General features: G+C 38.4%; 1 long non-coding RNA gene across 2 annotated transcripts in view; it reads right to left on the reverse strand.

The window, feature by feature from the left end:
• Window positions 1-4,880: 4,880 nt before the first annotated feature.
• The window catches only part of LOC139758304 (uncharacterized), a 130,405-nt gene continuing 118,523 nt past the window's right edge, over window positions 4,881-16,762 (reverse strand). Inside the window, exons 3-4 of one of the 2 annotated variants that reach the window (XR_011714795.1) lie at window positions 6,736-6,856; window positions 4,881-6,243 (exon numbers count right to left, since the gene is read on the reverse strand). This is a non-coding gene — a long non-coding RNA (uncharacterized lncRNA). The other variant, XR_011714796.1, reaches the window with a different exon arrangement.

Raw genomic sequence — 16,762 nt, forward strand, 5'->3', positions numbered from 1 at the left:
TATATATTATATATATATATATATTATATATATATATATATTATCATTATTACTATTTTGCTTCGTCGCTGTCTCCCGCGTTAGCGAGGTAGCGCAAGGAAACAGACGAAAGAATGGCCCAACCCACCCACATACACATGTATATACATACACGTCCACACACGCAAATATACATACCTATACATCTCAATGTATACATTTATATACACACACAGACATATACATATATACCCATGTACATAATTCATACTGTCTGCCTTTATTCATTTCCATCGCCACCTCGCCACACATGGAATAACATCCCCCTCCCCCCTTATGTGTGCGAGGTAGCGCTAGGAAAAGACAACAAAGGCCCCATTCGTTCACACTCAGTCTCTAGCTGTCATGTAATAATTTTCATCATACCACTTTCTCATTTTAACTCGCCAGGTCATGTATACCATACATGTGATGTCAGTACACAACAGTATGCTACTGCGTGCATACAACATCCTAGGATCGCCTAAACAGCACTAACATGCACAATGTCAAATATGAGGAATTACAAATCCCAAGCAATTACTCAGTAAGTAGAATATGAGCAGCCAGGGGAGACACTGATAATAATAATAATAATAATAATAATAATAATAATAATAATAATAATGATAATAATAATAATAGATAATAATAATTATAATAATAATAATAATAATAATAATAATAATAATAATAATAATAATAATAATAATAATAATGATAGTAATAAATAAGAGCAAGGTTATTAGGTACAGTAGGGTTGAGGGTCAAGTCAATTGGGAGGTGTTTGAATGGAGAAAAACTGAAGGAAGTAAAGTGTTTTAGATATCTGGGAGTGGATCTGGCAGCGGATGGAACCATGGAAGCAGAAGTGAATCATAAGGTGGGGGAGGGGGCAAAAATCCTGGGAGCCTTGAAGAATGTGTGGAAGTCGAGAACATTATCTCGGAAAGCAAAAATGGGTATGTTTGAAGGAACAGTGGTTCCAACAATGTTGTATGGTTGCGAGGCGTGGGCTATGGATAGAGTTGTGCGCAGGAGGGTGGATGTGCTGGAAATGAGATGTTTGAGGACAATGTGTGGTGTGAGGTGGTTTGATCGAGTAAGTAATGTAAGGGTAAGAGAGATGTGTGGAAATAAAAAGAGCGTGGTTGAGAGAGCAGAAGAGGGTGTTTTGAAATGGTTTGGGCACATGGAGAGAATGAGTGAGGAAAGATTGACCAAGAGGATATATGTGTCGGAGGTGGAGGGAACGAGAAGTGGGAGACCAAATTGGAGGTGGAAAGATGGAGTGAAAAAGATTTTGAGTGATCGGGGCCTGAACATGCAGGAGGGTGAAAGGCGGGCAAGGAATAGAGTGAATTGGATCGATGTGGTATACCGGGGTTGACGTGCTGTCAGTGGATTGAATCAGGGCATGTGAAGCGTCTGGGGTAAACCATGGAAAGCTGTTTAGGTATGTATATTTGCGTGTGTGGACGTGTATGTATATACATGTGTATGGGGGGTGGGTTGGGCCATTTCTTTCGTCTGTTTCCTTGCGCTACCTCGCAAACGCGGGAGACAGAGACAAAGCAAAAAAAAAAAAATAATAATAATAGTAATAATAATAATAATAATAATAATAATAATAATAATAATAATAATAATAATAACAATAATAAAGATAGGTGCAGACAACAGACAAACTTACAAGAAGACGAACAACTCAAAAAGTCTATTACCCAGAAGGTGGGTTTCTATATCTTCGCGCAGAGACGACACCATGCGCCTATCTCTCCGCTTCTCTAAATATGACTTTGTACCTCAGCTTCTGTGATGCGAGTTTCTTACCATGCTTCGGGGTGAATGATATGCTAATATACTCATCTAAATGTCTATCTATGCCCTGATATTGCTAGTTTTATCCTCATTATACCGCAGAAATTATACACATAGAGGGTAAAGGGACAACAGGCACGAAAGATGCGTTTGACGTTGCAGTCTGTTCTTCAGAAGTGTGGCTATGATACAAAAATTCAAGATATGGAAGATAAATAATGTGGGTTTAGTAACAATGAATTTCTTTTAAAGATTATGAAAAAGCGTGAGTATGAACACAGAATGCTACATTAGGGCTTTCAAGCATAGCCCTTCACTGCACAGATTGTTATTTGAACTCAAAGCGAGACTCCTCACAACTTTCTCTTTCATGTTGGAAATATCTAAGGCCACTAGCCTATGTCTGTATTCTGGTACCATCTGAGCCACCTACGAGTTGAGATGAGGAAAGATATCTAAAACGGCTCAACGTCAGCATGAATAAAACTAGGATATAAAGCGATTAACCAAGGTAAACAGGAACATGAGCTATCTCTATGTAGGACCTTATCTTGAGAAAATGTTAAATCTGGTGTGGGTTATGACTGAGAACCTAGTTCTAGGAAAAGCTAATTTGCTCATTGTGTGTGTGTGTGGGGGGGGGGGGGGGTAACAAAGTGCCCATATACTATGATTAATGAAGTCCTTAATGATGACTTACACCTTCTCTAGGAACACATTCACCGTTGTTTACAAGTCAGAAGCCAAAGCAAAGCAAAGTAAAAAAGTTAAGCAAGTTTAAATCTCTTCTCCACATTTCGAAAACCTAAACAAAACAATACGTCTTGCTGTAGCTTCTTCCAACCTTATTTGAATGACTTCCTGAAGAGTAATCTAAACCAAAATATAGGTAATATCTTCAGCCTCATTATATCCTTGGCTGAGTGGATCCTTGAAGTTATACCAATTAGTATGGCTGTAGCGAATCACCATGAACCCGCATTAAAGCAGTCGTTACAATAATAGCCACAAACACTGACAAGCTTAGCACCACGCACTGTTATTACTCCCTGGTGCATGCCATAATCTGTTCACAAGTTAATCCTAAACTGTTTACACGATGCAAATATCCCACAAACATAAACGAATCCCTAACAATCAATTACAAATTACTACTTCAGGCTCCACAGATCGTTACAAAAAAACTGTTTTAATGAATCATGAAAAAATAAATTTCACTGAACTTACGGCTTCACAATAAGGTTGGGATCTGTCAACAAATGCTATTTCCATTTGAAATGTGTTTTATGTTTGTCCTTATAGTTTCAGGCGTCCACTTCGACCAATTTGCAATTTTCAATACGACCGCAGAGCACGCCTTACACTTAGCCGGGAAAAAGTAGCAAGCTACTAATATAGGTAGATTTGTCGCCCAATCATATGCTGTACATAAGGTCAAACACCCTGCTTCAGTCGTCAATATTATGATCCTCAATAATTTAAGCACGGAGAAGAAGAAGAAGAAGAAGAAGAAGAAGAAGAAGAAGAAGAAGAAGAAGAAGAAGAAGAAAAGAAGAAAAGAAACCATGTCAACCTACCTCAACAAAATCCCACTGTGAACTGTTGTTTCCAACTCCGCCTCTGTTGCAAGTGCAGTCGTGAAGAATCATGAACCAACTGAACACACCTTCATCTACACGTTGAAATTCCTGGACATTTTCGAAGCCTTTTTATCTTTCGAGTAGCAGATTGGTAAGTGAGAAATCTCATTAACTTCCTTCAAATGTTAGTGATTAAGAAGATAGATTTCTCAAGACATCGATCAGTTAAGAAAATATATAACCGGTACGGTTTTATAGTTCATTCACAATTCAATGGTTGGATGAATGAGGTAAAGCAAATGGGCAATTTTCATACGTGAAACATCTGGCAAGAACAAAATTGGTCAATAATAAACGAAAAAGGTTGGAAATCACATTTGGCATTAAATCGTTTCATAAATCGTCATCAATGAAGGTGATCATTAGCCAGATTCGCTAGTAATCTTTTAGACATAACATTCGTCAGGTGTATCGGTTATCAACAAAATTCAATAGCATAGCTTAATTGGCTTCAGATAGTTTACTTGTGACTATGTTGGGATGCAGAAAAGAATGTAACACCGGTGAAACATCTGCTTTCAACCTGAGATTGAGAGAAGCAGCCATACTTATTCTGTTCATGAGGAAGGAGACCGACTCACAGGAGGCAGTTACGCATCCTATCTATCTGTTCCTTGTCCCGTAGTTGGTTCAGGGACCGCCAATCTGTCATCATCGGAGGATTTCATGAATTGTAATCTCTTTAAATTGTCTCTTCGATCCGATACATGGATTCAAATGATATTGCTTGCAGCTCTGTTTCACTTATAACTGTGCGAGTACCTTGGCTTGTCCTAACACTGTTATTTTGTCGATGACGTTGAATGACGAGTCAATAATCAAAGGTACACTTGTAGGTACAGTAGAGAGGTACTGTACTCGTAAGGTTGATCATGCACAACTGCAGGACACTGGCATAAGATATATGAAGCGTGTCAACCTGCCCCCTAACGGATTTCATGTGGAAACTATTCAGCTTTCATCTGTTTTTCCAAGATTAAACATTTCGATCCAACTGGTTTTAAGTATAAGATATTCTTATAATTCAAAAAATATTTGCTTTAAAAAATGTACACTCGGAGATCTAACTCCTGCTTCTTTCCTTGGTAAGTGGATCCTTAAAAGTGCCATTCCACAGTGTTCTGTATTTTGGTCTTTGGAAACTGTTCATATCATGTACATCGGTAAGAATTTTGCGTTCATGCTCTTTCATTATGGTAAGCAAATCTCTCTGTACCAATGGCATAACGGCATTACATTTCTAAAAAAAAAAATTAGATTTTATCGATAGAACAGGTGAAATCCTCCGTATGACTTGATTTCGTCCCCATATACATATATTTTTTGGCGTTCTTTAGTACGGTACGTTAGCTTGTTATGGTTAGTGGAACTGAGAGAGGGATAAGGAAACACGAGTAACAACAACAGTGCTTTATTATAAAAAATATACACAGTGTGTGAGGTAGATGGTGGAGTCATGGTATAGTGATACAGACGGTGTAAGATTACTATAGGAAAGGTGCGGCGTCAGGAGCCAACAGAATGCTACCGGCGGTTGATGGTGACCAGAAAGGCTTCCCAAGTCCGTATTACGGCAGGAGACATCATGGCGAACTTGTGTGTCTCTCTAGGGTCATGATGACAGCTTAACTGCCGTCCTTCGGTGATCACTAGGTACATTAAGATGCAGCGAGGTCAGGGCTCAAAGGCGGTCCGGGAGGAGAAGCTATTCTCAAGGGATCAGTAGACGTCGCTGATTGGTACAACCGCTTGCTGTGATGTTACTGTACGCTGGTGGACTGAAGTTAGGTCCATGAAACCAGATCTTCTCATGGAAGGAGCTTAATGGAATAATTGGAGCCGCAGCTTTTGACCAGCCACCGCTGAAAATCGAGTATGGAATGACACCACTGATTCGTTCAAGGACAAACAGTTCGTTCAAACACATCCTTGATCTAGTGTGGTGTAATCTTCTGATGTTTTTGGAAGGTGTTAATCATCTGGCCAACGACCGGATCACAATTCTCATTACACACTAATGAGACCTATTAAGAAGCACCCTCTTCATTGGTCCAAACATCTCTCCAATCATCACATAGGCGTAATGAGACAACTCCGGATGAATCTACTTTGCCATCCCCGCCACCCTCAATGTTGTCATTGGTGGTGTGGATCTTGTGTGCTGGAGGCAGATGAAGCTTCCACACTAATGTAAGGGTTTGATCATTTCTGTTTTGCACATTGTTTATCCATCATCAAGTGAGACCATTATCTAAGTTCACACCATCACCGATGATTAAACTCTTCTACTTAGAATAGGCAGAGACAAAGTTATATATGTGATAAGCAATCTAACTCTGTGCTAAAGCCATATAAAGCGTACTGAAGATATTTCTGTCTCTTATCCATAATTGGTAGCATGAGTTCCATACGTTTATTGTGCAGATACAACATATTCTAAGGCGTATGACAAGCAACTTAAAATGCTCATGACTTTAGGTAATTTCTCTGTCTACAGTCACAGAAATGCTTATCACCTAAATATGAAAATACAATTTACCTGAATTCAATACATAACTTTTTTTCTATCTGTTCATCAGCTTGGAACATTCTTGTTTTAATCAACTGTGGACAAGAAAGACAAAACTCTTAGAAGAATAACTTCATGACGCTGCCTGGCTGCTTCCCTGCAAGGACTGTGAGCAGAAAACTGTGCTTCATGACCTGAGAGACGTCCTTATTCTTCTGAGGTTCAGCTGTGTTGCCCTTTACTGTCGTCTGGCAGCTGGAAAGAAATTCTACTTTAAAAATCCAATACAGAACACAGACATCTAAAGAGAACTTTACTGGAAACTGTCAGATGATTCTGAGGCATTTTCGAGATAACTGCACAAGAAAATGAAAGAAAAAAAAAATAATACGGGAAACAAAGTTTTCTTAAACTGTACTGAGCCTCCATTAACCAAACAAAACTAAATAGGGACAACGAAATCTCCATGATTATATGTCTCGTTTCGTTACATTTTCTTATGTGTGTCATCTTAGTGCTAAGATTTGCATATCATTAGAAAAATCCATGACTAGGGATAAATTCCTTCATATATTTGACTTCCATGGCATTCTGAACCTCTCGTTTTTATGAATAATCTTTATATTACAACTGATTTTTATGTGAGATCAAACATTCTAAAAAACATTAGATTGTAAGTTCATTGCCTTAAACGGAGTTACACTAAAAGAAATTTGAGCATCCACATTTTACAACAGTGACTCTTACACAGTAGATCGTTTTCTCTCACCCGTTACCAAGATTTTCTTATTACTACTGGGCTAACCGGGGCAAACGTTCCTGGCTCCTCTTGATGGAAGTGTAGAGATCGAGATCTTGATTCACACATCTGAAATAGAACAGTTGTTGGTTATTTTGCAGTCTAATATTCAGAGTTAGCATAAAAACACTGCCTAACAATTACTGAGCACAGTTAACAAAAGAACATTAAACCCCTTTCCAACAGAGAGATATGTATGGCGGAACACATACGTTAATTTTGTAAAACCAGGAATTATATTACACTTTGAAACTAGTAAACATTGAGATATGTATGTGTGAACACAATATATATAGTTTGTCGCATACTTGAATATGTTTAAGATGGCTGAAATATTGCATTTCCCTTGACAGTCATTGTGAAATTCAAACTTTAAGTTTTAGTGTATTCATGATGGAAATACAGTTATTGAGAACATTTCATGATGGAAATACAGTTATTGAGAACATTTCATGATGGAAATACAGATATTGAGAACATTTCATGATGGAAATACAGTTAGTGAGAACATTTCATGATGGAAATACGGTTATTGAGAACATTTCATGATGGAAATACAGTTATTGAGAACATTTCATGATGGAAATACAGTTATTGAGAACATTTCATGATGCAAATAGTCACTGAGAACATAACATAACAGACACTTGTTAAAGTCTCTTTTTCATCTCGAATGAGTCAGAGTTGCAACTGTGGAGTGAACCAGTGGAATGAGCCAACGTCTTGTGTCAAGGAATGAACTCCCGTAGTGTGTTAAGGAGTAAATTGCCTTAGTGTAATTCACCATTTTTTACTTTCTGGTGATATAGTTTTACGTACGATTGTTTAGGAGTCCACTGAAAGCTGTAATTGAGCACTAAAACGATTACAGAACTAAAAAAACCATGATAAGAATTCACTTCATATCTATTTAGTATCTCTCAGCTAGAGGAGGCATTATGATAGCGTTTATAATACCATTTGAAGTATTGAAGACTTTACGTTAAATTTCAATATTGAAACAAAAGTGTTTTAACCGAAAATTTGCTGTATTTCTTCCGATAACAGATTTGCACCAGAACCTTAGTATAGCACCTTTTTTTTAATCTCAATACGATTTTGGGGCTCAAATATTGTCTAGGGGCCATTACATAATGTAATTATCTAACTCATTACAAGATTAACATATTTCACGACAATTCGCCTCATATTCATTGGTATCTGTTGGTTAGAGGAAACATTATGATATACTTTACATCAGCATTTAATGAACAGAAGACTTTCTCTACGCTGCATTTCAATTTACGAGCAAAAAGTTATTAGCCTGAAAAATTAGTTACTTTTTTGCTATATTTCCCTCAGCTCTGTCTGAGGATGTAATAAACAAAAGTACTCACCGCTTTTATTTTCTCTTTCTAGTGGTGACTGTTACATTAATTTCTTCGCGGTGGTGAAGGTTCTGTATATCAGTCTTGCAAACACAGATTCTTTCAACTTCAAACAGATGAGGATAGAAACGTGTGCGTGTCATTAACTATTACCCATATGTACTGCACAGGGAGGGAATTTTACACTCGTAGGGCCCCATCTCTTGGACATATCCTATAATACAGCCCACTAAACTGTATGCTGTCTGCATTGACCACGTCCTCTTTCAGTTTATCCAATCAATCCACTGCTCTCATGCTATAAAAATACTTATTTACATGTATTTTCAACAACTACTTATTTACATGTATATTTTTTCTTAACGCGGTTCTTGTTTAATTTCATATCATGTTCCTTGTTTGGTTTATACATCTCTCTAAGAACTGTTCACTATCTACGTCATCAATCTGCCTTAAAACCTTAAAGGTTGTGATCAAGTCACCCCTGTCTTCTCTCTCCCATAGTGGGTAAATTCAAGGTCTCTAGCCTTTCCCTGTGACCCATTTCTCTTAATTCTAGCACCATCTTTGTTGCCCTCCTCTGGACCTTCTCTCTTAGCTCTTCGTGCCTCTTAAGGTGCGGTGACCAAACTTCATGTATATCCTAGTGATGCCCTTGCTTAGGTGATGAATAGCTCGATGAATTTTTCCTGATCCGTGTGTGTGTGTGTGTGTGTGTGTGTGACATGTTGGACAAATATTTCCGAGGGACATCACGATATTGAATAATAATATCCATACACAATTTAGCAAGCTAAAAACGAGCATTACTTATTAAAAGAATTCAGGCATGGAAACTGGAATGGTATTATCATTTGTTCATTACTACAGCGTAATATATAACACATCAAACCAAAACTGGAAAAAGTTCAGTCAATTTTTGATAAATTCGTGATAACTTCGACTCTCGAACCCAGGCAGTTCACTCCGCCTCTGGCGCGCCAGGTTTGCAGCTGAAGGTCGAGTTTCCATGGTTACTGCGTAAAGCAGCCAAAAAGGCATATTCCAAGCTGATTTCTTGGCAATCTGAAAGATTTATTTTCTGTATGAATGGTTTTGATAAAAAAAAATATTGTATACTGAATGTGTTGTTTCCTAGTAATTTAATGTTTGTTTAAAATGGGGAAAGTAAATATCTATCTATTTTAACAAAATGCTTGAGATGATCTATGCTTTGCGTATGTGAGGGACAACATGCAAAATGCTTGAGTCTCACGCCCGATCGCATGCGACTTGGCAGTGTTGCGGGCTCAGAGGAATGATGTGGGGACCCTGACAGATCAGGAGGAGGCAACTGAACAGCAGGTGAAAGTGCAGGTCGGAGTAGGAGGTGGGGAACATTGCTTCACAGCTCAGTCAGCTGATGGCTAACTTAATCGTGAAAATCTTGACTAAAAAACAAACACAAGAATCGTCATATTCTAACAATCAATCAATATATATATATATATATATATATATATATATATATATATATATATATCTTTTTTTTCCTCCACATTCGCCTTTCCCGCGTTAGCGAGGTAGCGTTAAGAACAGAGGAGTGAGCCATAGAGGGTATATCCTCACTTGGCCCACCTTTCCGTTCCCTCTTTTTGGAAAATTTTAAACGGGAGGGGAGGATTTCCAGGCCCCGCGCTCCCTCTCCTTTTAGTCGCCTTCTACGACACGCAGGGAATACGTGGGAAGTATTCTTTCTCCCCTATCCCCTGGGGAAAAATATATTATGTATATAATCATATAAAAGTCGTGTAACGTAAGAAAGTAAATAAAATAAGTGACCAAGATTTACAAAACAAATTTTATCATACATCAAAGCCCGTCCTAGCTGTTTAAAGGAAGGACTACCCCTCCCACACAGTTTTCATTCACTGCCGCAGTTATTTCCAGATTCAACTGTCAGGAGAGCGTATGCCTCTCTTGTCCCCAAGCCCCCCCCCCCCCCCCGCAATTCAATATATCACCCCCTCCACCCGTTAGTGATCCTTCCAACGTTGTTTTCCCCACACACGCAATAATCCAGTTACACCCGGGTAAAACCAACCGTCACTTCTTTTCGACAGATGTCGGGAATGCCTTTCATAACCCTCCCCTAACCCCCGCCTACTACCAGCTTACTCACATACCTAAGTGCCTCCTACAAATACCACACGCGTTTCTAAACTATTTTTCGTCACCATATTGTGAGACTTCCCTCCTCACAACCATCCACATGTACAAAAGTCTTAAAATACACGCAACTACGTCATACCTCCACACCCATACATCTGTGTATATATATATATATATATATATATATATATATATATATATATATATATATATATATATATATATATATATACATATATATATATATATATATATATATATATATATATATATATATATATATATATACATATATATATATATATATATATATATATATATATATATATATATATATATATATATATATATATATATATATATATTTTATACTATTCGTCATTTCCCGCGATAGCGAGGTAGCGTTAAGAACAGAGGACTGGGCCTTTGAGGAAATATCCTCACCTGGCCCCCTTCTCTGTTCCTTCTTTTGGAAAATAAAAAAAAAAAAAAAACAGTGGGGAGGATTTGCAGCCCCTCGCTCCCTTCCCTTTTAGTCGCCTTCTACGACACGCAAGGAATACGTGGGAAGTATTCTTTTTCCCCTATCCCCAGGGATAATATATATATATATATATATATATATATATATATATATATATATATATATATATATATATATATATATATATATATATAACAAATCTAGACCCTTGTCATATTTCTACATCCACACATCCACACAAAATTTCTCCATATCACTTATTTCCATCGGTTTTACATAGCCAGAAATCGCCATTATTTCTCAATTTCCACACTCATCCATCAAATATGCACATCCACACTTCTATATAAATGTTTGTCATTCCTAACATTGTGAATTCTCGGAATATGTGTTTCCTAAAAGTCTTCATATTTACCACTACCCAGATATCTCCTACACGTCCGCTAACTACCGAGCATATTTTTCTTCTTTTTTTCGAGAAATCAGAATAACAAGGGTTCGAATCTTGGACAGGGCAGTCGGCTTACAGCGAACGCAGCTCTTCATCCTAGTCCTCTCAGGACAGTCGATAAATGTGTGCCTAGCCGCGTAGGCTCTATATATATATATATATATATATATATATATATATATATATATATATTGGAAAGGATCACAATTTTACGCGTGATCAAGATATTCCTATGAGTCCACGGGGAAAATGAAACACGAAAAGTTCCCAAGTGCACTTTCGTGTAATAATCACATCATCAGGGGAGACACAAGATAGAAATTACAGTCAGTTGATGATATACATCGAACAGACGAAGCTAGGACGCCATTTGGTAAACATGTTTACCAAATGGCGTCCTAGCTTCGTCTCTTCGATGTATTCAACTGACTGTAATTTCTATCTTGTGTCTCCCCTGATGATGTGATTATTACACGAAAGTGCACTTGGGAACTTTTCGTGTTTCATTTTCCCCGTGGACTCATAGGAATATATATATATATATATATATATATATATATATATATATATATATATATTTTTTTTTTTTTTTTTTTTTCTTTTTTTTGCTTTGTCGCTGTCTCCCGCATTTGCGAGGTAGCGCAAGGAAACAGACGAAAGAAATGGCCCGACCCACCCCCATACACATGTATATACATACGTCCACACACGCAAATATACATAACCTACACAGCTTTCCATGGTTTACCCCAGACGCTTCACATGCCCTGGTTCAATCCACTGACAGCACGTCAACCCCGGTATACCACATCGATCCAATTCACTCTATTCCTTGCCCACCTTTCACCCTCCTGCATGTTCAGGCCCCGATCACACAAAATCTTTTTCACTCCATCTTTCCACCTCCAATTTGGTCTCCCACTTCTCCTCGTTCCCTCCACCTCCGACACATATATCCTCTTGGTCAATCTTTCCTCGCTCATTCCCTCCATGTGCCCAAACCATTTCAAAACACCCTCTTCTGCTCTCTCAACCACGCTCTTTTTATTTCCACACATCTCTCTTACCCTTACGTTACTTACTCGATCAAACCACCTCACACCACACATTGTCCTCAAACATCTCATTTCCAGCACATCCATCCTCCTGCGCACCACTCTATCCATAGCCCACGCCTCACAACCATACAACGTTGTTGGAACCACTATTCCTTCAAACATACCCATTTTTGCTTTCCAAGATAATGTTCTCGACTTCCACACATTCTTCAAGGCTCCCAGGATTTTTGCCCCCTCCCTCACCCTATGATCCACTTCCGCTTCCATGGTTCCATCCGCTGCCAGATCCACTCCCAGATATCTAAAACACTTTACTTCCTCCAGTTTTTCTCCATTCAAACTTACCTCCAAATTGACTTGACCCTCAACCCTACTGTACCTAATAACCTTGCTCTTATTCACATTTACTCTTAGCTTTCTTCTTTCACACACTTTACCAAACTCAGTCACCAGCTTCTGCAGTTTCTCACATGAATCAGCCACCAGCGCTGTATCATCAGCGAACAACAACTGACTCACTTCCCAAGCTCTCTCAGCCCCAACAGACTTCATACTTGCCCCTCTTTCCAAAACTCTTGCATTCACCTCCCTAACAACCCCATCCATAAACAAATTAAACAACCATGGAGACATCACACACCCCTGCCGCAAACCTACATTCACTGAGAACCAATCACTTTCCTCTCTTCCTACACGTACACATGCCTTACATCCACGATAAAAACTTTTCACTGCTTCTAACAACTTGCCTCCCACACCATATATTTTTAATACCTTCCACAGAGCATCTCTATCAACTCTATCATATGCCTTCTCCAGATCCATAAATGCTACATACAAATCCATTTGCTTTTCTAAGTATTTCTCACATACATTCTTCAAAGCATATTTGCTTTGAAGATATATATATATATATATATATATATATATATATATATATTTTTTTTTTTTTTTTTATCTATTTTGCTTTATCGCTGTCTCCCGCGTTAGCGAGGTAGCGCAAGGAAACAGACGAAAGAATGGCCCAACCCGCCCACATACATATGTATATACATACACGTCCACACACGCAAATATACATACCTATACATCTCAATGTACACATATATATACGCACACAGACATATACATATATATACACATGTACATAATTCATACTGTCAGCCTTTATTTGTTCCCATCGCCACCTCGCCACACATGGAATAACATCCCCCTCCCCCCTCATGTGTGCGAGGTAGCGCTAGGAAAAGACACCAAAGGCCCCACTCGTTCACATTCAGTCTCTAGCTGTCATGTAATAATGCACCGAAACCACAGCTCCCTTTCCACATCCAGGCCCCACACAACTTTCCATGGTTTACCCCAGACGCTTCACATGCCCTGGTTCAATCCATTGACAGCGGTATACCACATCGTTCCAATTCACTCTATTCCTTGCACGCCTTCCACCCTCCTGCATGTTCAGGCCCCGATCATTCAAAATCTTTTTCACCCCATCTTTCCACCTCCAATTTGGTCTCCAACTTCTCCTCGTTCCCTCCACCTCTGACACATATATCCTCTTGGTCAATCTTTCCTCGCTCATTCTCTCCATGTGCCCAAACCATTTCAAAACACCCTCTTCTGCTCTCTCAACCACACTCTTTTTATTTCCACACATCTCTCTTACCCTTACATTACTTACTCGATCAAACCACCTCACACCACATATTGTCCTCGAACATCTCATTTCCAGCACATCCACCCTCCTGCGCACAACCCTATCTATCGCCCATGCCTCACAACCATATAACATTGTTGGAACCATCTCAACTACCATGAAAAACAAAATACAGAAACAACCTTGCTACATATACCATACATATCCTCTGTATGTAGAGGAAGACCTTCTTGGCTTACGCTACGCAACGTGCTGACAATTTCAACAAAAGGTTGATAACTTCAGTATCTACAACAATAGAGCGAAGCCTAGCCGAACATGTTCGCTAAGCTTACTTACGCAAATACTGTATTTTCCAGCAGATTTTTTTTTCTTATGGTTTCAACATCTATGTTCTAAACCTTATCCACATTTACGTACATAGATTTCAACACGAACAATCTTAGTAATTTTATACAGCTTTCAACACAAATGTCCTTATCGACAGACACACACAAAATGTAAGGCAGTAACTAACATGTGTTCCATCCCATAGACTCATGAAATGTTGAAGAAGTTTGGGATGAAAAATATGAAGGAAACACACTAACCCCTGTACACCCTGTGTTTGCCTCCGCCTACCCCAGTAATGTACTCTTCATCTACAGTATCACAGAAACTCTTTGTGTACCTGCAAGCAAAAGCCTTTCAGATGAATAATAATGAACGAACAAATTCTATCTAAAAAGTCGTGACACAAAAAAAAAGGTGCAAATTACGGGGTAATTTGTGGTAGAAGTGGCATCTGCTAATTTACATATTGATTGCTTCACGCTAATTAAACGCGATGATGACTGGCTATGGTAATTGATCAAATCAATATCCTCGTTTGTGGTAATACTAACGACATTTTAGTAACCGACTCCCACCTTGACACTCTGGGCAATTCGAAGCATAGGCTGAAATCTGGGAGATTCGTAGCTCACACTAGCCTCTACGAAGAGGTTTGAATGCTTCAAAAGCCTTTATATGCAGTACCTAGTTCAGATTTCCCGACATTCATTACTGATAGGTTCAGATTTGCCACCAGTTGTTAATGAAGTAAATTCAGATTTTACGTAACTAGTTACTTGCTTCAAACCCTTAGCTATCCATTAAGTTTGCAGGTCTTCCTCATTAAAAAAAAAAAAAAGTTGGTCTTTCTTTTCGTTCCACGTTCTCTTTCATTATCACAAATAACCTGATTTAGACCCAATAGTCAGTTGCTGTTTGAATTCAGTTTATATACAGATAACCAAGCGCCCATAAACATTTTTTCCACGACAGCCATTACTGAATGTATCATATATATATATATATATATATATATATATATATATATATATATATATATATATATATATATATATATTTTTTTTTTTTTTTTTTTTTTTTTTTTCATACTATTCGCTATTTCCTGCGATAGCGAGGTAGCGTTAAGAACAGAGGACTGGGCCTTTGAGGGAATATCCTCACCTGGACCTCTTCTCTGTTCCTTCTTTTGGGAAAAAAAAAAAAAAAAAACGAGAGGGGAGGATTTCCAGCCCCCCGCTCCCTTCCCTTTTAGTCGCCTTCTACGACACGCAGGGAATACGTGGGAAGTATTCTTTCTCCCCTATATATACCTTCACATCCATTACATATAAGCTGCGTCTTCCTACGAGTCACTACTAATTATTTCAGGTCCCCACCATACACACACTATTAAAGCTTAAACTTCAAGGATCAACTCATTGATAATTGCATATTTAGCTGACGAATTCATGATCCTCACTATACAAGGCTGATCGTGAAAGCGGAAGAGATCAGGAATAGAAAAGTAATGCGATGTAAGAGAGAGAGAGAGAGAGAGAGAGAGAGAGAGAGAGAGAGAGAGAGAGAGAGAGAGAGAGAGAGAGAGAGAGAGAGAGAGAGAGAGAGAGAGAGAGAGAGAGAGAGAGAGAGAGAGAGAGAGCAAAAAGATGACTCTGAGAAATACTTCGCGTGAACAATGTTGGCGGTGAACCTAAAGCGAAATATCTGCTGTTTATTTTTCCTTACCGTGTATATGATGTCACTCTCAACCACACTTACTAAGGAATCAATTCTTATGTTAGCAGTACTACTGAACCAATTTACTTTGCCTCATTACATTCAAAACGCGTGCACACGAGTTTGGATCCCCTACTAGGAGTGAAACGAGGATGTTGTCGATGCCTTTGATAAACTGGAATGTCTCTAGTAAATCCCCTTTTAACTTTCTGTTTGCAAAGCTAAACAAATATAGGTCTTCCAGACGGCCCTCAATAGGATTAATTTCTCAGTCAAGGAATCAATTTGGCAACTCGCCGAGGTTCTCTCTCCATTCTATCTTTCTCTTTTTCAAGATGAGGCCGAACCAATGAACTGTGCAAAGTGACTATTAGTTTTCTAGGCTGGCATTAGAATCGGCTACCTCTTAAGCCTACAGATTCTGTTCACTACTTGAAGTATTTCTACAAAGTGATCACCTGGCCTAAGAACATCGAATATCACGTTTACATTACTTTTCACTTACATTTTTTTTTCGTTTTTACCTCAAAAGAATTCCTATTGTAGCTTGTCCACTTTTTTTCTTTTTTTTCTTTTTTTTTTTACTGCCAATGTTTAAAACTGCATCTATCAGTATCAACATTTATCTGTCACTTGTAGGCCCATTCAATTACTTTTGTCTTCCGCATTGTCTGCGAATTACCCACTGTCTGAAAAACTGATCCCTGCAGCACTCCACTGGTTACGTCTGGCAAATCTGATTAGGGCTTGGCTGT

Source organism: Panulirus ornatus, chromosome 2 (genome assembly GCF_036320965.1).
Source record: "Panulirus ornatus isolate Po-2019 chromosome 2, ASM3632096v1, whole genome shotgun sequence".
Taxonomy (NCBI): domain Eukaryota; kingdom Metazoa; phylum Arthropoda; class Malacostraca; order Decapoda; family Palinuridae; genus Panulirus; species Panulirus ornatus.